Source organism: Gossypium raimondii, chromosome 9 (genome assembly GCF_025698545.1).
Source record: "Gossypium raimondii isolate GPD5lz chromosome 9, ASM2569854v1, whole genome shotgun sequence".
Classification (NCBI taxonomy): domain Eukaryota; kingdom Viridiplantae; phylum Streptophyta; class Magnoliopsida; order Malvales; family Malvaceae; genus Gossypium; species Gossypium raimondii.
The window spans coordinates 15,647,611-15,671,367 of NC_068573.1; positions in this window are offsets into that span (position 1 = coordinate 15,647,611).

The following is a 23,757-nucleotide window of genomic DNA, read 5'->3' on the forward strand; positions in this document are numbered from 1 at the left end:
TGCTAGTGTCGTGAGGGTGTTTTAGTCTAACCGAACTAGTGAGGAGTTGGAGTGGAATTTGAATTTGGTGGTTGAGGGAGGGGTGGAAAGTTTTGGGGAGTAGATTGAGGGATTTAGGGAGAAAAATAAGGATAGATGAGTTTGAAGGTAACCAAAATAGGTGGTGGAAAATTCGGCTACTCAACTCATTCTCTGAGTTTTCTTTTCTACTGCTCTTCGTCTTTTTCTACCGATTTCTACATTTTTCCCCCTCAGGCTGCCATTCCTCTCCTCTCACTCTCCTAAATTCAGTACTTTGGCATAGTTTCTTTCTTTCTTTTTTAATTTTTACTGCCATACGCACCTTCTTTGCTCACTTAGCCAAATTTCGGCTTTATGCTCTCCCTTTCTGACGTTTTTCTTTATCCCTACTGTACTTTTCTCCCTTTTCCTTGGTGCAGCCAAATTGGCCCTTGAATCTTTCTCATCTTTGTGCATCATTTTTGATCGATCAAGACAAGGTGTGCGTTTCTCCTTCACTGGTTATATGTCGGTAAGTAAGGGGTAGGTTATGATGATTTGGGGTAGTTATTGCTTGGTGAAAAACCGTTTCTTTTTATTTCTTGTGTTTTCGTTAGTGATTGCACTTTCTTTTCTACAGAAAATCGTGTAGATCGAGACCCTTCCCATACTTCTTCGTAAGTAAACTGAGTTGAGCTATCAGGGGTAAGTTCCAATCGCTCTTAAATTAAGTTAGCGGTTGCGTTGGTTTAATTTGACTACTAAGGAGATTAATGGAGAGTGTGTTGATCAATTTCTTTTAGGTATTACCAAGCTCAGAAGTGTTTTTCTGCGAATCCGTAATAGGTGTAAACACAACTCTGAAAACAAAATTGGCAAAAAGGCGAAAAATGTGATTGTTGATGCCATCAGGTGTGCAGCCGCCCGTGTGGTAGGCTGTGTGATCGAACATGGGCATGTGATCGTTGAGGCTGTCCATGTGCGGCTTATGGGCTAGGCCGAATTGGGCCGTGTGGGCCCCAAGAGCACATGGGCCCCACACAGATGAACTACACGGGCCTGTGGGAATATTGGGCCAGATCGTGAGATCCACACGGCTAGGGCCATTTTGGGCCGAGTGGATTACATGGGTGTGTGGGTCCACTCGGGCCGACAACATGGGCATATGGGTCTATTTTTCACTGTTTTGATGTTAAGGTTGCACGGGTCGCCCGAGACGACTGTGAACCTACTGTAGGGTCGGTAAGCTTCCCTAGACCCCTAATTGACTAAATGATTGTTATATCCATGTACGATATATATATATATATATATGACGTATATTGAGCATGCTATTAAAACTATACTGAAAGCATGTATGATACCATGACTTGACATGACATGATTGTATGATGCATTGCATGGGGATGTGTTTATATTGATCGGAGGAAGTGTGCTGAAAGGCTTCGAGCGTAACTTACTGGTAGCTCAGCTATATATTACTGTATAGGGCCGCATTCAGTGCTACTTGGAGTGTAGGGATGGGTGGGTTGAATATATCCCCACATGGAGTGTAGGGTTGGACGGAGATGGAGTGTAGAGGCTGGCTGGGTAGGATTTTGTGATCGCATAACTGATTACTGATACTGTAATGGGCCAAGGCCCAAATGCGTGATTGCTACTGAATTATAATGGGCAAAAGCCCTAACTAAAACTGAAACTGAAACTATTACTGAAATGGGCTAAGGCCCTAACTAAAACTAAAACTGAAACTGTTACTGAAATAGGCTTAGCCCAGGCTATGATTGCTTTTTGTCTACTTGTTTATATGGGGTGTACACACTGAGTTTTTGTAAACTCACCCTTCTATTTTATCTGTTCAGGTAATCCCTAGACTTAGGCGGATCGGAGCAGTGGAGGACTCAGCTGTGGCCACACGACTGCTTTTTACTGTTTCGTATCTAATTAGGTTTATTTTTCTTTTAAAAGCTTTATTTGGGGTATTTTTTGTAATAATGGCCGCTATGAGTGTTGCTTAAAATTTGGACTTTATACTGCTTTATGTTTTATATCTGGTAAAGGTAGATAAAACACAGGTTTTTAAAAGATAGGCATGTGTTTTAGCAAAATACCCACAAGGACTCAAACAGTTTTAAAAGCTTCCGCAACGTATAATATTTTGCAAACTAACGACTGAATAAAAATCACTATTTTTTAAGATTAATAAATAATAACGACGAGATCTAAACGGAAAATGTTTAAAGCAAAGTTACAGTTTTTGAACACAAGCATCGATTTTTCAAACACATTATCATCTAACATCGCCAGATTCGGCCATAACGTCCAGGCCAGGTTTGGGGTGTTACACTTTAAAACTAAGTTTTTATCCCAAAACTTGAAATTTACCATTAAAGACTCAATTTTCGGCTTTTAATCAAAATATGTGATTTTACGGTTAAAAATTCAATTTCGAAGACCCAATAACATTAAAAACTAATGAGAATGCGAATGGTTACCTTTAATGAAAAGAATAACAATTTTTTGATGCAAAATCGAAAAACCCACAAGTGGAGAAGATGATGAAATTGATGAGATTTTTGAGTAATTTCTTAAAGATTTAGAGAGTTTTAATGCTTGGAAATGATATAAATTTAAAGTATTATAGTTTGGGAGACAAAAATCAATTGAGACAGTGAGGACTAGCAAAGGACGACAACATTAATGAGATGGGAAGAAGCATTCGTGAATATAACTGGGAATGGGGGTTTATTAGGTTGATTTTGAAATTTTTGTTTAATTACTTCACAAAGTCTCACAGCTTTGACCGTTTTTCAAATCAGTCCCTTTTCTAAAATTAAAGACTTCACAAAGTCTCACAGCTTTGACCCTTTTTCAAATCAGTCCCTTTTCTAAAATTGAAGACATTTAAAACCCGTTTCCAAAAATTGACTTAACTTTATGAAAACTATTGTCGAAATCATTATCGAGTACCAGCCTTAAGAAATTTCAAGCTCTTATTGGCCAAAATTCCTAAAATACCCCTAAAACTCTTAGGCCCTATTTTGGGGTCATTCGAGCTCGTTTCGGATGATGTGACGAGTCGTATTATGTTCCCGATCGAATTTAGGTAGTGTCGTTTTAGTTCAAATTCAATAAGAGGAGTTATAATGGTTTTAAATGGCTTAGGACGCAAAATGGGAATAAATGGTTTCCAATGAAACAAGAACGAACCCTTATTAGCAAATAAGGACCCGGGCTTAAAGGTTTCAAAGAAAAAGAAAAGGATGGTAGATAAAACCGAGACCCTCTATTTAGCAAAATAGGAACCTTCGGTATATATGTGAACGCCACACCAAGGGTGATAAGTTCGAAACAAATTCAGATTGACGCCACTCGTAAAGATAAGTCAATTGAGCTTTGAAGAATAAAGAGAGTGAATTGCCTCACTAAAATGATATTTCATTCAGAAATTCGTCAAAAGTCCTTTTACAAGAAATTCAGCAACTATTTATAGTTTAAGTGCAGGTAACCGAATGGACAATTTCAAATCTTAAACCTAAGTAAACATTGAACTAATTTTGAGCTAAAATTTATGAATGGTCTTGAATCAATGTTCGGCTGAATTTAGACCAAGGGAGAGCTTTCAACGAACTTGGAAAATTGGCAGCAGCTACATTCGGCCAATGGAGTTTAATAAGGTCATTCATGAAGCAACTCTTGCTGAAAAATTACCAGCAATAATTAGCAACTTGAAATGACCATTTGGAAGTGTGAATGGACGGTTTTGAAAGGCCATAAGGTGTGAACATGGCTGGACACGGTGTGAACATCTTAATGCCTCCTTGAGAATAGAATCGGCCATGGCTTGGGGTGATGAATTGGCTGAATAGTTGCTTTGAAAATGACCAAATTAATTCAACTTCAATGCTTGAAATGTACCAAATGACATGCATGTTCTCATTCATTGAATCTTCATGCATGAATCTTCCCAATGAATCTCCTAATTGGTCAAGACCTACAATAAAACACATGAACTTAATTAATTCAAAACAAATTCAAATTGAACTAATTAAAGTATAATGTGAACATCCTAAATAACATTGAGACAACTTAAATATTAACAAATCATAACACATAAATTAATTTGGATAGATTTAAAACATGTAATAATTTAGACAAACTAAATGAAATCAAGACATCTTTAATTTGGCTAAATCAAGACATATTAAACACTTATATTAATTAAAGACATATTTATAAGTCGTAGTAAAACTAAATTAAAGCTTATTTAAATGGTTCAAAAATTCCAAAGAAGAAATTAATTAGATGGAACGAAATTCAACTTCAAAGAAGTTGAAAATGTTCACTCATCTCTAAGCTCTTTGCTATCTTTTTCCTCAATTGCTCCACAATTCTTTGAAATAGCATCTTTGAATCGTTTAGCTCTAGCTCGCGTTATCGGACCAATAGGTAGCTTAATGTCTTCTTGTTCGTTCTCTACTTGGTTTGTAGGCAAGCTCACATCATTCCCCTCCTCTTCAGAACGATTTGTCCTCAAATAGAATTCTGCATCAAACGGAGACAAATCAGAAACGTTAAAAGTCGTGCTAACATTATATTCACCAGGCAAGTCCAATTTATAAGAATTATCGTTAATTCGTTCAAGGACTTGAAACGGTCCATCCTCTCTAAGTAGTTTAGATTTTCGTTGCATAGAAATCTTTCCTTGCATATGCAACCACACCCAATCTCCGGCTCGAACACATTTCGCTTACGACCTTTGTTAGCATGTTGTTCATAGTTCTTGGTCTTTGCCTCAATGTTTTCTCGAACTCGTTGGTGCAATTGCTTGACGAAATCAGCTTTACGCTTTCCATCTACATGCACAAATTGGTTAGAGGGCAATGGCATTAAGTAAAGTGGTGTTAAAGGATTGAAACCATAAACGATTTCAAAAGGAGAAAATTTGGTAGCTGAATGAACGGCTCGATTATACGCAAACTCCACATGTGGTAAGCATTCTTCCCAAGCCTTCAAATTCTTTCGAATAATAGCTCGAAGCAATGTAGACAGAATCCGGTTGACCACTTCGGTTTGGCCGTCCGTTTGCAGATGGCAAGTGGTTAAAATCAACAGCTTGGTTCCAAGACGCCCCCATAGTGTTCGCAAAAAATGGCTAAGAAATTTCGCATCTCGGTCGAACACGATCGTCCTAGGCATGCCATGCAACCTGAGCACCTCTTTGAAAAATAAGTTAGCAATATTAACGGTATCATCAGTTTTATGACATGCTATAAAATGGGCCATTTTTGAGAACCTATCTACAACCACAAATATTGAATCTCGGCCATTTTTACTCCTTGGTAAACCTAGCACGAAATCCATGGAGATATCAGACCAAGGGGTTTCGAGAATAGGTAATGGTTTATACAAACTGTGGGGCTTAATTCGTGACTTAGCCCGTTTGCACGCAATGCACCTATTACAAAATCGTTCGACATCTCGTCGCATCTTAGGCCAAAAGAAATGTTCGTGCAATGTAGCTAATGTCTTAGAAACACCAAAGTGCCCCATTAATCCTTCGCTATGGGCTTCTTCAATCAACACTTCTCGTACGGAACCTTGGGGTATGCAAAGCTTTCCTTCTCGGAACAAGTACCCATCATGTTGATAGTACTTCTCGTAAGCTCCTTTTGTGCATAACCTAAAGAATTCACCAAAGTCAGCATCGTTGACATATAAATATTTAAGGAATACAAACCCCATCAATTTTGCATCCAAAATATTTAGCAACACATACCTTCGAGATAGTGCATCAGCCACTACGTTTTCCTTACCTTTTTTATATTTAATAACATATGGAAAAGATTCGAGAAATTCTACCCACTTAGCATGCCTCTTATTCAACTTGTGTTGCCCTTTTAAATACTTCAAGGACTCGTGGTCGGTGTGTATTACGAATTCTTTGGGCCAAAGATAGTGCTGCCACGTTTCTAAGGCTCGAATCAACGAGTAGAGCTCCTTGTCGTACGTCGGGTAGTTTAAAACGGCACCGTTGAGTTTCTCGCTAAAATACACGATAGGGCGTCCATCTTGCATCAACACGGCTCCAATACCTAAACCTGATGCATCACACTCTAACTTGAAATTTTTATCAAAATTAGGCAATGCTAATAAGGGTGCATGAGTTAAACAATCTTTAATTTTCAAAAAGGATTTTTCTTGTTCCTCTCCCCAAACGAAGTTGGAATTCTTACGAATAACTCCAGTCAAGGGCGCGGCTAAGGAGCTGAAGTTCGGCACGAATCGGCGATAAAAACTTGCTAATCCATGGAAGCTTCGAACTTGGGAGACATTCGTCGGATGGGGCCATTCTTGGATCGCCTTGATCTTCTCTTGATCGACTTCAAGACCCTCCGAGTTAACAACAAAACCTAAAAACACAACCTTGTTAGTGCAAAAATCACATTTCTTCAAATTAGCATACAAGGTTTCTTTTCTCAATACTTCCAAAACAGCCTTTAGATGTAAAACATGTTCATCAAAATTTTTACTATAGATCAATATATCATCGAAGTATACTACGCAAAATCTACCAATAAAAGGTCTTAGAACATGATTCATAAGCCTCATGAACGTGCTTGGGGCGTTCGTTAAGCCAAATGGCATAACGAGCCATTCGTAAAGCCCATGCTTTGTTTTGAAAGCAGTCTTCCACTCGTCTCCCTCACGCATCCGTATTTGGTGATAACCACTTTTAAGATCGATTTTTGAAAACAAACTTGCGCCACTTAGTTCATCAAGCATATCATCCAATCGTGGTATAGGATGACGATACTTAATGGTTATCTTATTAATTGCACGGCGGTCCACACATCCTCCACGTTCCATCCTTCTTGAACGAGCAAAACAGCACGCGGCGATGGACTAAGGCTTTCACGCACATAGCCTTTTTCAAGAAGTTCGTTCACTTGCTTTTGTAGTTCTTTCGTCTCTTCGGATTGCTTCGATAAGGTGACGGTTGAATACCACCCGGCACCAAGTCTATTTGGTGTTCAATTCCACGAATAGGTGGCAACCCACTCGAGATTTCTTCCGGAAAACATCTTTAAAATCACGCAACACGCAGAAAAATGAAGAGGGCAACTTGTCATCAAATTCGTTAGTGCCAAGCAAGCTCTCCTTGTACAAAAGAACCAACAATGGTTGTTTCAATAACATCGATTTTCGAACTTCCCTCTCTTTTACAAACAAATTCTTTTTTTCAATCTCATCACTCATTTCTTTTTCTTTTGAAGCACTCTCTCTTTTTTTATCACTCATCTTTTTGTTTTTCTTCTTTTCTTCACTCTTTTCTTTATTCTTTTCATTTTTTTGCTCTCTCTCGATTTCTTTTGATTTTTCAATCGAACTCCTCATTTTGAGTTGATCTTCGTACACTTGTTTCGGTGATAACGGAGCTAGTATCACCATTCGTCCCATATGCTTAAAAGAGAATCGATTTGTGTCACCATCATGAATTGCTCGCTTTTCGAATTGCCACGGACGTCCCAAAAGAAGATACCCCGCATGCATCGGTACAACGTCGCACATCACTTCATCTTGATATTTTTCGATTGTGAATTAAATGAGCACTTGTTTTGTTACCTTCAATTCTCCACCATCGTTAAGCCATTGGAGTTTATACGGATGGGGATGTTTGGTGGTGGCCAATCCGAGTTTCTCCACCATCAACGTACTAGCCACATTTGTACAACTTCCCCCATCGATTATCATGCAACAAATCTTACCTTGCACTTGACATCGCGTATGGAAGATGTTTTCGCGTTGTTGATCATTTTCGGCACCTTGCAAAGTAAGGCTTCTTTTCACAACCAAGATTTCTCCATTCTCGGCTTGTTCGATGTCTTCCTCTTCTTCGAGTTGTTCAACAGCCTCGTTCTCTTGTTCACTTTCGGATTCAATTTCTCCATCATCTTGAACAAACATCGCATTCCGATTTGGGCATTGGCTTATGATGTGGCCCCTTCCAAGACATTTGAAGCATTTTATGTCTCGGGATCTATTTGGTTGGGCATCCATCTTTCCTTTACTCGATTCGGCCATTGGTTTGTTGAATTTGGTAGCTTCACTTACTTCTTTATTTCGACTCAGAAGTCTCGTTTGTTGGACCCTTGCCCCCACCTAGTCGTAGAAGAAGTATTAGGGAAAGAACGGAACGTACCTTTTCTCTTTAATTGTTTTTCAACCTTTATGGCCATATGGACCATATCAATGACCTCGACATAATGGTGTAGCTCCACAATATTTGTAATATCTCGGTTAAGGCCGGCGAGAAATCGAGCCATGGTGGCTTCTCGATCTTCCACCACATCGGCGCGGATCATGGCCACTTCCATTTCCTTGTAGTAATCCTCCACGCTTCGTTGGCCTTGAGTTAAGCTTTGGAGCTTTTGATACAACTCCCGGTGATAGTAAGCAGGAATGAATCGCTTTCTCATTATGGCTTTCATTTCTGCCCATGTAGACACAGGACGTTCGCCATTGCGTCTTCGGCTCATCGTGAGTTGATCCCACCATATTATGGCGTAGTCGGAGAATTCTATAGCAGCTAACTTCACCTTCTTGCTTTCCGAGTAATTGTGGCACTCGAAAACTAACTCCACCTTCTTCTCCCATTCAAGATAGGCCTCGGGATCCGACCTTCCTTGAAAAGCAGGAATCGCCATTTTAATGTTTTTTAAATCATCATCGGTCCTCTCTCAATCTCTTGGTCCCCGTGCTCGTTGGCCTTGTCGCCTTGCACTTTGTCGCAAAGCTCGATCACTTTCAACGTCACTTGCTTCATATAGATCATTTGCATGTTGCCATGGACGTTCTCGCTCTCTTCTCGGGATAGGAGGGGTGTTCGCACGTTGGCTTCGTTCCTCTATTTGTTCCATTCGTTCATGAAGGGAATCGAATTGAGGTTGGAACAAACGAGAGATTTCTCGCACAATTGTTTGAACTTGAAGATCGGGCACTCTGCCTCCGGGAACATTCCTTCTCGGTTGAAGATTAACTCCTCCACCAGCGGCGTTCGAAGCTCCTCCACTTGTTGCTCGTCATTCCGGGCTCCTAGACATGATGATTAAAAGAAGAAATTATCCTCACCACAAAACCTCACAATTTCTCTCACAAGAAAAGAATTTACTCCTCTCGTGTTTTCACTCTATTTTCGGCTTTTATCTTGATGTACTCTCTTGCCTTTTACCTCTCAAATCCAACTCTCGATATTCTAAAAAGCTACTTAGATTTATCCACACTTGTGGGTCGGCTTCAAGGGGTTAAACAAAGGAAAATTGTATGGTTTGGGGTAGGCTCGAAAGAAAGAAAGGTTTAAAGATGTGGTGTATAAAATGGATTCACTAATTGGAAAAGAAGAAATTTTCTTTTTTACGGATCTTTCACGTCTTTTCGTTCGCACCTAGACCGTATACAATTTTTTTTTCAATTTTTTTCTTTTCGATTTTTTTTTGAATTCTTTTTTTTTGAAACTACAATTTACGTACCTAAATTAACCAGCTCTGATACCAACTGATACGAGCTCGTTTCGGATGATGTGACAAGTCGTATTATGTTCCCGATCGAATTTAGGTAGTGTCGTTTTAGTTCAAATTCAATAAGATGAGTTATAATGGTTTTAAATGGCTTAGGACGCAAAATTGGAATAAATGGTTTCCAATGAAACAAGAACAAACCCTTATTAGCAAATAAGGACCCGGGCTTAAAGGTTTCAAAGAAAAAGAAAAGGATGGTAGATAAAACCGAGACCCTCTATTTAGCAAAATAGGAACCTTCGGTATATTTGTGAACGCCACACCAAGGATGATAAGTTCGAAACAAAGTCAGATTGACGCCACTCGTAAAGATAAGTCAATTGAGCTTTGAAGAATAAAGAGAGTGAATTGCCTCACTAAAATGATATTTCATTCAGAAATTTGTCAAAAGTCCTTTTACAAGAAATTCAGCAACTATTTATAGTTTAAGTGCAGGTAACCGAATGGACAATTTCAAATCTTAAAAACTAAGTAAACATTGAACTAATTTTGAGCTAAAATTCATGAATGGTCTTGAATCAATGTTCGGTTGAATTTAGACCAAGGAAGAGCTTTCAACGAACTTGGAAAATTGGCAGCAGCTACATTTGGCCAATGGAGTTTAATAAGGTCATTCATGAAGCAACTCTTGCTGAAAAATTACCAGCAATAATTAGCAACTTGAACAGCCATTTGGAAGTGTGAATGGACGGTTTTGAAAGGCCATAAGGTGTGAACATGGCTAGACACGGTGTGAACATCTTAATGCCTCCTTGAGAATAGAATCGACCATGGCTTGGGGTGATGAATTGGCTGAATAGTTGCTTTGAAAAATGACCAAATTAATTCAGCTTCAATGCTTGAAATGTACCAGCTGCACATGCATGTTCTCATTCATTGAATCTTCATGCATGAATCTTCCCAATGAATCTCCTAATTTAGCTGCACCTACAATAAAACACATGAACTTAATTAATTCAAAACAAATTCAGCTGAACTAATTAAAGTATAATGTGAACATCCTAAATAACATTGAGACAACTTAAATATTAACAAATCATAACACATAAATTAATTTGATGATTTAAAACATGTAATAATTTAGACAAACTAAATGAAATCAAGACATCTTTAATGTGGCTAAATCAAGACATATTAAACACTTATCTTAATTAAAGACATATTTATAAGTCTGTAGTAAAACTAAATTAAAGCTTATTTAAATGGTTCAAAAATTCCAAAGACAAATTAATTAGATGGAAGCGAATTCAACTTCAAAGAAGTTGAAAATGTTCACTCATCTCTAAGCTCTTTGCTATCTTTTTCCTCAATTCGTTCCACAAGTGCTGAAATAGCATCTTTGAATCGTTTAGCTCTAGCTCGCGTTATCGGACCAATAGGTAGCTTAATGTCTTCTTGTTCGTTCTCTACTTGGTTCGTAGGCAAGCTCACATCATGGGGTCTTACAACAACCGAGTGCTCTGTTTAATTTTTGTGATTTTAGGTCTACAAGGCCACAGTTTGTTACACAGTCAGGTGACATGACCATCTGTCTCCATCTACATGGTATTTGCCTTTGCACACAGTTGAGTGATAAGACAATCTTTTATTACACCACACGGCCTCAGGCTTGTCACATGGCTTGGCCATACGGTCGTGTGATCCCTACTTTTAGTTTTTACGCTACTTTTATGTTATGTTCCAAATTAGTCCCTTCTTGTTTCTTATTTGTTTTTTAAAGTTTCGTAGGCTCGATTTAAGTTTCATTTTAGTAAGAATATCATGATTATTGAATGAATAATTATCGATAATTGATTTAAGTTTAAAATTTTTAATGAAATTGTATGTTTTTGTTCTGTTGATTATTGTAGCATCTTGTAACATTAATTTGTAGATAGAGGAGGGTGAGGGGTATTACAAACAAAACATATAGTTAAGGGTAATTACACTAATTTAGGAACTAACTACAGAAGGAATAAATCATAAAGTGTTCAGAGTTACGAAATTAACAAATCAATGAAAAACGATGGTTGATTGATTTCGATGTGGTTCATCAACTCTTGAATTAGGGACCTAAATTGCATAAACTTCTAAAATGGTTCCATTTTACCTCTCGGTTTCAATTTTTCAAAATGAGACAAGTTAATCTGATTTATCTCTCGATCTCATTGCTAGACCAAAACTAACCAATAGATGCTCAACAAGATTACCTCTCGATCTCACTTGCCTAGATTTTCCCTTATAGGCGTCAATCCTAATTTGTAGGTTTATTCAATTTAATCCAATTTATTTCAATTTAGTCCCTTTCTCAAAAATAAACTAATCCACTTCTCCATCAATCAACCCCCATAAGGTTTATTTACACATGATAAAAACATGGCAACCATTAACATCAAGGTAAATAAGAAAATAAAAGTTTGGATTTTGAACCTAAAAAACTTTAAAAAAAAAGTGAAGACAAGTATCTAGCACCAAATAATAAACAAAAACAATAAAGATGAAGTTTTTAACAAATGAAAATACAAGAAACTTAAATAGCATTAAGATAAAGAGTTGAATGTCATTACAACTAAAGAAGAGGTAGTAAAGGTGCAAATAAACTCTAACTACAATAATAACTAACATAACTAACTTAGGAAATCGAAATAACGAGAGGAAAATGCATATAAAATTTACACTACAACTATAAAAAAAATAAAGCGAAACCTAAGAGAAAACTAGAGAAAATTTATCTAAATTTAAGACTAATGCTCTTCTCTCTCTCTCTCTTCAACTTAAATTGGCTATTTTAGCAACAAATTCTGACCAACAATTGTTAACCAAAATGCCCTTGAACATGTCTTTTCGATTGGTGCTTCGATTAGACAAAGACTACCCTTGATGTCATTTTGTGTCCCCTCGTGATATCAATATAGAAATACCCATAGTAGGATATCGCGATATCGTCATCAGTCTTGGAATGAGGTACTTCTTACTAAGTGGATATTGTGATAACTTAAGAGGATATTGCGATAACATAGTAGGTGGTCTTAATCTAAGGCCTGTTGAGGGTATCGCGATTCCCTGGCTTTGATATCCCAATACCCCTTCCTTTGGTGATGTTCTTGCTCGAGTTCAGCCACCGACAACACATTCCTACAACACTTAATCAGTCGTTAGGGCCCACAATGGCACAATTGACTAATTTGGGTCTCACAATGAATAAAAATAGGCATTCACACTTATTTAATTGCAAAAACTAAAATTAAGCTAACCTACTAAAAACATATTTAAATTGCTTAAAAAAACTCGTTAAGTGACATGAGGAGCCTAATTTGACACTTCTGTTGGAAAAAATCTGGTTTGAAAACAATTTTCTTACACAGTGGAAAATTAAAAATTTGAAAACCAACCCGATTTGTGATTTTTATTGTAATAAACCCTAACTGAATTTATACATGTATTTTTGGCTTAGTGGACATTCGTTCTTCCCAACTTTCAACCAAACGACCTTTTTCGCTATTCTTATACTACGAACTGTTTCGAGTGTGGGCTCGAATCAATTGAATCAAAACACAAAACTAGAAAAAGTTTCTCTCTTTTATTTTGGGTGAAAATGAAAATTGTCTCTTTTTTAATATAAACCGAAAGAATTATTATTTTAGGAAAATATATTTAATAGTTGAGAATAAATTCTCTCTACTTTTGGCAGCGTAACAATCTTTCAAAGTTGTTTATTATGCCCTATCAGTGCCATCTATTTATAAGAAGAGAAGGTAAAACCCTTGTTTAGTTGTAGTGGTTTATTTCAAATAAAAAAAAAACTTCCTACTTAGAGTAGGAGTGTCATGGACGACACACCCTAGTATTACTACTAGGGTTGCCGCCCGCTTCATATTATATAAGGGGTTTTGGGTCTTTCTCTCATCGGGTCCAATTATGAGTACTTCTTGGGTCTTTTGACCCAATACTCTGTAATGTGATCCAACCCCATTCAGTTTTTCTATTTCACAAAATAAACTTTAATATTCTATAATAAACAATTTTCTCATTCCTATTTTACTCCCAATAAAATTTTGAAGATTTTACCCCTATTAAAATTTTGACAATTTTACCCATGGTAAGATTTTAAGAAAATATGTTTAATATTTCACAACTCAAAATGTTCATTGTGACCAAATGGTTTATTTTCATTTTTGGGCTTCAAAATAGCTCAAAAACATAAACTTATTCTTCCTATCATTTATAAGTAATCCATATAGAATTGCAAATGAATCATTTCCATTTCCATTTTGAAAACCTACATTCATTTTCAAATGATTCTATTTTCCAATTTAAAAAAAAACCATAATCATTCTTGAATATTTCCCATTTCTCTTTTCCTCTTCATTCCGTTCATTTCTATTCAAACACACAATTCATTTTTGGTTTCAATGAGCTAGTGGAGGGACCGATTAAACATATGTAATTAGGGCTCAAATAATTTATAATTAAGTTCCGATTTTTCGCCTATTAATTATAAGCTCATTTAGTCATGAAGTCATTACCGTATAGTATCATGACTAAGCTCTCCCTAATGACATACCATTACGAAAGCAACTACTCAGTGATCTTCCAATGACATTGTCATAAGTGTGTTACCCTCATAGAATATGCTTGATCTCTTTAGGATAATATCTATTCTCCCAATATGATCTTATTTTATCTCATGGTAACGATTAGGTCTTCCTTCATGAAAAGTCAATTACTATCGAATAGTAATTAAGTCATTCATCACAAAGATGAAAGACTCATGACCATGTTTACATTTCATCAACCATGTAATGTCAATGAGAATATGTCATTTCCCCATGTCTTGGGCCATGAATTTCACTGTTGTGAATGACTCCATGTACTGCAGAAGTCATACAACACTGCACCAGCTTTTGGTTCATTATCTATTTGAACTAAGGCTTTTACTTATATTAAAGTGTATGAGTCATGCATACATAGTCCGCCATCCACTAAGGATTTTGGTATGCCACACTATGAACGTCACAAGCGAATAAATCTATAAACAGATTCAGAATCCATTCCACTTGAGTCCAGTCCGATGTACTGTCAGTCCAGTCATTCATATCTATGTCTCTATTTTCTGGGAGTCATTCGCTCTAATGCCCAAGACAAGGCATCTTCCCTATTGGACTTGATAGACGACATATTAGACTTTCAATTTGTTTGCTCAGTTTCGATTAGACTAAGGACATGTTTAGGTTTGTTTACTAATATTAAGTTTTCTTTTCGTATTACGATCTGACCACATAATACCACTTAGCATTAGTTAAACATTAGACAACCAGTGAGCAACATTTGCTTCCATTTTGCTTCGCGTGCAAAAACCTTGTGAGGATAAATATACAAAGTATTAATGTAATTAATGAATAATTTTATTAACTAATCTATTCAGAAATTACAAGTGTACTTAGATGAAAATACTACATTTAGGGCACCAGATCCAACAATCTCTGGCTTAACCTAGTTAAGTAGATGAGTCATGTTTCACATTCTTGTGCCCCTCCATATGTTTCTCAAAGAGCTCTCTAGCTAGTAGATTCTTGGCAAAACAAATTCTCAGGGTTTGTCCTTATATGCTATCTTTGACTACATCCACTAACAGTCAAACACTACCGTCTCCCTTGTGATACTTTGTATAAATGTGTTTTGTACTTTATATGGTTTGTTTGAGCTTTAGCCATATCTGCAGTTTGCCCAAATACAATATCTTAAAACACTTAAATTCACATATTTGACCCATAATCTACATTTTACACTTTTCCCAAAAAATTATCTTATATTCAATTTAGTCCTAGACCCAAAACCTTCAAATCTATCACAATTTAACCAAATGAATGCTAGCAGAATTTTATGTAGTCTCTATACAACCCATATTTATCAATTTTTCACAATAATTTCATGTAACTTCACTATTTTAACAACTTTCTCTTTAGACATTAAAATCAACCAGAACCACTTTATAAAATAGTCTTATTTAACTATTAAACTTATTGATCTATCATCAAACTTCAAAAACATCACAAATTCATTAGTAGAATAAATCTAAGAGTTTAACATTTTTACAAATTAGTCATTGGGTTAGCTAGATTAAGCTACAATGAACTCGAAAACATAAAAATTACTAAAAACAAGCTTAAAAATACTTACCATGCAAAAGAAACAAGCTTTGGCCAAAGCTTTGGTTTCTCAACAATGGAAGAATTGGTTTTTACAAAGTGAATGGAAGAAGATGATGGTTATTCCATCATTTGTTTTACTTAAATTATACTTATTTATCAATTTACAAGTTTACCCTTCAAAAAGAAATCAAAGTTCATATAATATAACACCTAAACCGTCCATTAAATTACAAATTGGTAGATTTACTATATAAAACCCTTAATTGATGTTTTTATATCTGTTTAATATAATTAAACCTATAACGATTAACATTTGTAGCTTTTACGATCTAGTCCTTTTCACTTAATTAACTATCTAAATGTTAAAATTTTCTAACCAAATTTTAATACGACACTGTAATAAACTTGTAACACCTTATACCCAGCCTAGTCGCCAAGCCCGAGTAACAGGATGCTACACCATAATCTCATCAACAATAAAGCATAAAACATCTCATTGACATGCAATTACCATAAAATTTCATTTGGTCATTTAAAGAGATTCTAAGCCATGAATACCCTAAGCAACATGAAATCATGCTAAACATACATTAGATGAGCTTATAACAAAATTTAAACATGCTTTTAAACTACTTAACAAAAAATTAGAATAAATCACGTAGGTATCGATAATTCTCGTAGATGGTACTGATAGCGCCCAGAAAATCAATACCAAATTAGCATTGTGTTTCTCACCTAAAATCCAAACCCAAGAAATTATTGGTACACTTCAAAAAGTATCAGTTTTATTACCCCGAGCATCGATACTTGTGACATGGTATCGGTACCAAATCGAGTTACTGACTTACTACGAATTCGAAATATCAAGAAGGTATTGATTTTCAAACCCAAATATTAATACCTCTGCTCCAGGCAACAAAAACACAACATATTAAGGCATTTAGTTTATTCAACATCCAAAAGATCATGGCATCAATTAGCTGATTACTTTATCAACATTCATCAAAACAACTATAATGGTAGTTCAAAACATTGTAAATATGTCTGAACAAGTAATCAATATACCAAGCTTGATATCCGTAAATCCTAAAAGAAAAAAAGTCATGTAAACATCCAAAACATCGTGGCATCAAACAGCTAAAAGTCTATCGGATTACCTTGTTCCCATAGTTCAAAGAATAATAATAATATCACCCACACAGAAACAAAAGCCTAACTTGGATGACTTCCTTGGTTTCCCCACACCGCTTACACCGCAAATGCTAAATATCTGCAATGGTTAGAGAGAGTGAGTAAGATTGAACAAGCTCAATGAATGTCAAAGTAACCACAAAGTACACACAATATCAAAGATTAAATAAGAGCATACTACGACACATTCACAACCATATTCTAACCAAGTCACAATAACATATTCACCGTTCATTAAATCATAAAACTAGCATATACTTCCACGTACAACTACACTCAAATTATATTAAAATAGTTTATTTTGTAATAATTCATCAATCTTGAATAACGTATACATGATTTAATAACTCACAAGTCTAGCTTATATATTCTCATGCATTCATAAGTTAAATGCAAATGACCCAAACCACAATTACATACACAATTTACTATGAGAACATACTAACATTTTCATGAAACTTAAATCAACTCATTTAGCATATTATTCACATGTTTATGCATCCATATCACATCATATTATCACAATATATAAGATCACATTTAAATGATAATTTGACACTTGAAGCTATGAAACATAAAAGTGGGCTCTATCACCACATATCGAATACATGGATCTCCAACACACCAATTGACTCACAGAGTCGAACTTATCCCAGAAAGTGAAGCATAAAGCTAAAACTCTCCAACACAAGAAACATGTCCTATTGAATATAGTTAAGCTCACATTCCTTTATATCTCCAACCTGTCTCAATGCCCAAAAACACGATACATATAGGTGAGTACTCACAATCCTATGGCATGCCAACTATATCCAACGGTTTCAAGAGATCATAGGGCCAAAATATCCACAATTACACATTTTTAATTATTGATTTAACGCGCATCATCTCTGTTCATATTTATAATTTACATCACGACTTGTACACAATGCATGTTTATTGGATTCACATTTAATTGCACTTTAAGAGCCACAATAATGCTTATTGAGACATCACATATTTGACCACATATATGTGCATTAAAATCAATACATCATATATCACATACAAGTATTCTTACATATTACCTGTCATAATAATATCACATCCACAATTCAACACATATATACTTACCGGAATTCCGCTCGCTTTCACTACTTATTTGCATTATTAGCATATTATTATCACTGTCATTTGACATGTATATCATGCCCTCAACACAACACAATTCACAATAGTCATCACACATTACTCATATCACAATATCGTATCATAATAATCAATCCACAATTATTCAGATAATCACATAATTTCCAAAATAAAGCAAGGGAAACAAAAAGCTTACACTCGGAACTTAGGATAAGGGCTTAGGCTATTCCTAAGCTCCCAATTAACACTATGAACCGTGTCTACAAGTAGCAATTCCAAACACTCACCGATCACACTTTCACCTAATTACCGAAAGCTTAAACTAGATTTTCCTTACCTTTCACCTTGCTCGTAGAAGGCTCAAACGGTTTTGATGCTTCACACATAAAGTATACACAATCAATAATCAGCCAAAGAGACACTTCAAACAATCAGTAATCAAAACGTTCGACATAGCAAACTTGAATTTTAATTATCTTATTCTAGACTTAATCTTTTTGCCTAAAATTGATTTCTTTCATTTAATTATTTACATATGACTGATTCTCAACCTTTAAACTACTCAAAACTACCCAATTTATGGTATCAAAATTTTTGACATATTTCTGGAAAATTTCACGAAAATTCATTAAAACATTGGAAATTTTCAACAAAACTTTAAAGTAAGTATAGAAACCTTCTAATCATATCAAAACTAATTGAAAAACACTTTGAAACCACATTTTTACCCAAAATCCAGAAATCCACCATTAACGACCTAATTTTTAGCTTTTATTTAGATCATGCGATTTAACGACTAAAAGCTCAATCTAAAGGATCAAATAACATAAAAAACTAATAAGGACTCGAATTGTTACCTTATTTGATGAAAAACCAAATGTTTGATCGAAAACCCGAAAAATAGAAAAATTGAACAATGGAGAAATCTATGGTTTTCTTGGATGTTTTTCTTTAAATACAATGGTATGGCTTGAGGAATGATAGAAATCTATGGAATTGAGTTTGAGAATCAAAATTGATTGAGAGGAGCTTTGGAATGCAATGGATGATAAAACAAAAATACTTAAAGTGTTCTACAAAAATCGGTTTAATTACTTTTTAAAAACTCATAATTTAAACCCTTTTACAAATCAATCATTATTTCAAAGTTGAAAGTCTTTTGAACATTATTTTCAAAAATTATTTTAATTTCCAAAATGCCATAGACAAAAGCATTTTTGAATACCATGCTAATGAAATTCCCAAGCTCACTAGAGCTAAAATCCCCATTTTACCCTTAAAACTTATAAGCCCAATTTTTGGTGTGACAAACCCTATAAATAATAAATAAGAAAATAATTACTAACTCACTAGTTAAAATTGTGGTTCTGAAACCACTGTTTCTAACACCATTGAAAACTGGTTGTTATAACTCTCTCCCTAAACGAATTTTCGTCTTCGAAAATCTTACTAGAGAAAAGGTTTGGGTATTGCAATTTCGTAACTTTTTCGGATTCCCAGGTGGCTTCCTCAACACCGTGACGCTGCCAGAGAACTTTCACTAAAGATATATGTTTATTTTGAAGTTCTTTAACTTCGTAAGCCAGAATCTTAACTAGCCCTTCCTTGTAGGTCATATCAGGCTATAACTCTTTCTACCAAAGAAATTACATGGGAAGGATCCAACCAATACCTATTCTTTCAGTAACTTCGTATGGACTAATAAACCTTGGGCCGAGCTTTCCTTTCCAACCGAAATGAAAAAGTTTCTTCCAAAGTGATATTTTCAAGAACACGTTTTCACCAACTTGAAATTCAATATCTTTTCTTTTTAAATCAGCATACAATTTTGGATAGTTTGAAGCAGGTTTCAAACAATCAAAAATAACCCTGACTTTGTCTTCGATCTCGCGAATCAAATCTATACCAGAAATCTTTGTATCACTCAACTCAGTCTAGTACAATGGATTTTTACATTTACGACCATATAAAGCTTCGTACAATGCCATTTTCTTGCTCGACTAGTAACTTTTGTTATAAGCAAATCCAACTAACGAAATAAAATTTTCCTATTTACCTTCAGATTTGAGAATACAACATCAAAGCATATCTTCAAGTACTTGAATTACCCATTCTAACTGACCATTTGTTTGCAGATGAAAGGTTGTACTGAATTGCAATTTGGTACCTATAGCCTCATATAGCTTACCCCAAAACCTAGAGGTAAATCTTGGGTCGCAATTTGACATGATTGATAATAGAACATTTTGAAATCTGACTATTTATGAAACATATAATTTTTCCAATTTATCAAGCAAGTAATCTGTACGTAGGGGTATTAAATGTGCAGATATCGTTAACTAGTGAACTATAACACATATTGCATATTTCTTTCTCGGTGTTAACAATAACCCTGTTACGAAGTCTAGAGTAACACGTTCCCATTTCCACTCGGGAATTATAATAGGCTACAACAACCCAAATGGAACTTGATGCTCAAATTTTTCCTGTTGAGGCAGAAGGCATTTTTATACGAACTTAGAGATCTCGTGTTTTATTCCCGGCCATCAATACATCAGTTTCAAACCACAATACATTTTCGTGCTACCCGGGTGTAACGAATAACACTGTTGTGAGCTTCATTTAAAATTTTCTATTTCAACTGTGAATTACCAGGTACACACAACCTATTTCGAAAATATAATCTACCATCCGTACCAATACTATAATTAGCTAATTGACCATTATCAACCATTTTCAATTTAGCTAACAAAGTCATATAATTAAATTGTAACTCCCAAATTTTTTGTAAAAACAAAGGTTTAGCTTTTAACTCGGCTAAAATAGAACTGTCATGCTCCAACTTAAACTAAGCATTCATCAATTAGAGAACAAAAAGGGATTTATGACTCAAAGCATCGACAACAACATTTGCTTTACTCAAATGATAATCTATTACCATATCATAGTCTTTTAATAATTAAAGCCACCTTCGTTGGTGCAGATACAACTCTTTTTGTGTCATCATGTATTTCAGAATTTTATAATCAGTATAAACATGACATTTCTTACTGTACAAATTGTGACGCCAAATTTCCAATGCAAAAACAACTGAAACTACATCAAGATCATGTGTCAAATACTTCTTTTCATGAGTTTTGAGTTCTTAAGAAGCATATGCAATAACCTTGTCATCTTGCATCAAAACATATCCCAAACTGTTCAAGGAAGCATCACTATAAACAACAATTTTTTTTCTCAAATTCAAGTTGTGTCAATACCGATGCCTCTGTCAACGTTCTTTTCAACTAATCAAAACTTTACTAACATTTATCAGACCACACAAAACTAATATCTTTTTGTAACAATTTTTTCATAAGTAAAGCTTAATCGAAAAATTCTTAACGAATCATCAATAATATTTGGTTAATCCCAGGAAACTACGTAACTCAGACACATTTCATGGAGGCTTCTAATTAAAAATAGTGGAAATCGTGCACGAATTAGCTCGTATCCCTTCAACTAAAATCACATAACCGAGAACTTTAACTTCTTTGAGCCAAAATTGCATTTACTAAACATTGTGTACAATTATTTTTCACATAAGGTCTATAATACGATCCTCAAATGCTGGGCATGCTCAGATTCATTTTTGGAGTAAATTAGAATGTCATCAATAAAAACAAAAATAAACCTCTCGAGGTAAGGCTAAAAGACCCGATTCATTTGTTCCATAAACGCTGTCGAGGCATTTGTTAATTTGAAAGGCATAACTAGAAACTCGTAGTGTTTGTAACGGGTTTCGAACGCTATTTTTGGCAATAACATCTTTAACTCACAACTGATTATAGCTAGATCTAAAACCAATCTTTGAAAACACTGTGGCACCTTTTAGATGATCTAATAAATCATGAATACGAGGCAACGTATATTCATTATTTATCGTGACTTTGTTCAATTATCGATAATCTATACATAATCTCATCGGCCCATCTTTCTTTTTCACAAACAAAAAAGGTGCACTTCAAGGTGATATACATGATCGAATAAAACCTCTGTCAATTAATTCCTGCAACTGAGCTTTTAATTTTTTTTAATTTAGTTGGTGTCGTTCTGTATAGAGTAATCAAAATTGGAGCAATCCTTGGCACTAATTCTATAACAAATTTGACTTCTCACCTTGGCGGTAAATCGAACAATTCCACAGGAAAAACATCTGTAAACTTGCAAAATGTCGGTACCTGATCAACTTTCATTTCAGATACTCTAGAATCTAGAATATAAGCTAGAAATGCATCATAGCCTTCTCAGATCAGTTTCTATACGGGTATTGCTGAAATCATACTCGAAACAAAATCAGACTAAGTAGATTCAACATAAATTAATTCACCATTCTGACATCTCAAATCAATATGATTCTTTTGATAATTCACTATAGCATCATGAACAGTTAGCCAATCTGTTCCCAGTATAATGTCAAATTCGTTAAATGATAGTAACATTAAATTAGTAGGAAAATCGTAACCCTAAATTTTTAGTGGATAGTGTTTGCAAACCAAATCAACTATGACACTTTGGCCTAAAGGGTTCATGACTTTAACGACATATTTAGTTGACTTAACTGGTAGAATCTGTTATGTTACTTATGTAGTGCATATTTATGTGTGATGCCCCAAACCCAACCGGGACGGTCTAACTCAAATTTCAAACATCACATTAGCCACCAAGGTGACTCTCCATTTAAAACTTTACAAACCACACCAACCATACACGCCGCACAATGTAGAATATTTCATATAGGAAATTAGACATAAGTGCATGCTTTTCTAAATTAATCATTTCATTCACACAATCAAAATATATAGGGCGTACCTTAATACTCGACGGTCTTCCTTAGCTGGAAAAGTTTGTTAGTTCATTTAACTATCATCACATTTAAAAAGTAATAAAACCATCAAGATCAGAAATTAAGCAAGCAAGTATAACGTTCAAAAATCCAAAAAAAGTCTATAATGTAAGTTTACAACCCGTTGAATATTTATTTAAAATGTCAAAGTCTAATTTTAGTACTAAAACATTGGAAAGACCCACATTGCCTTCACTTTGGAGTTTAAAAGCTCAACACAGATACTCTAAAAAATGCCTTGCGATGGATCACCGATTTACCACCCCTTCTCACTAGCCCGCAAGCTATTTATCTGCAAGGTAAAGTAATGAGTGTGAGCTTGGTAAAGCTTAGTGAGTACACATGCATACAAAACAAGTAAACTCACTAGACATGTTAGAATTTAAACATATTTTAACAATTTACATATAACACAATTTTCATACACAACATAGTGATATATTGGCAATTTGTGAATATAAAACATAGTTAAATTATATGCTCATTGTCGCATGTGAAATGGTATGCGAATTGTGCAAGTATACACGTCGAATCAAGTAATAAAGTGATAGCAAAATAATATACAAATGGTTAAGTAATTATAATAAAGTTAGAATGTAGTGGTACACAAAAGGACTATTAATGTGATTAAAATATGTAACTGATGAATAATTGAAAATGCTATGGAAACGTAAGAGTAAAAATGCAATAGCAATTATGAAAATCATTATATGAATAATATGTAATTGAACAAGTAAACAATTAAGGATGTGATGGCAAAGATACTACAATAAGGGATAAGGGATATATGATGTGGATATGGAAGGTCGGAATTAATTAGAATTTACCCTTACTGTCAGAAATG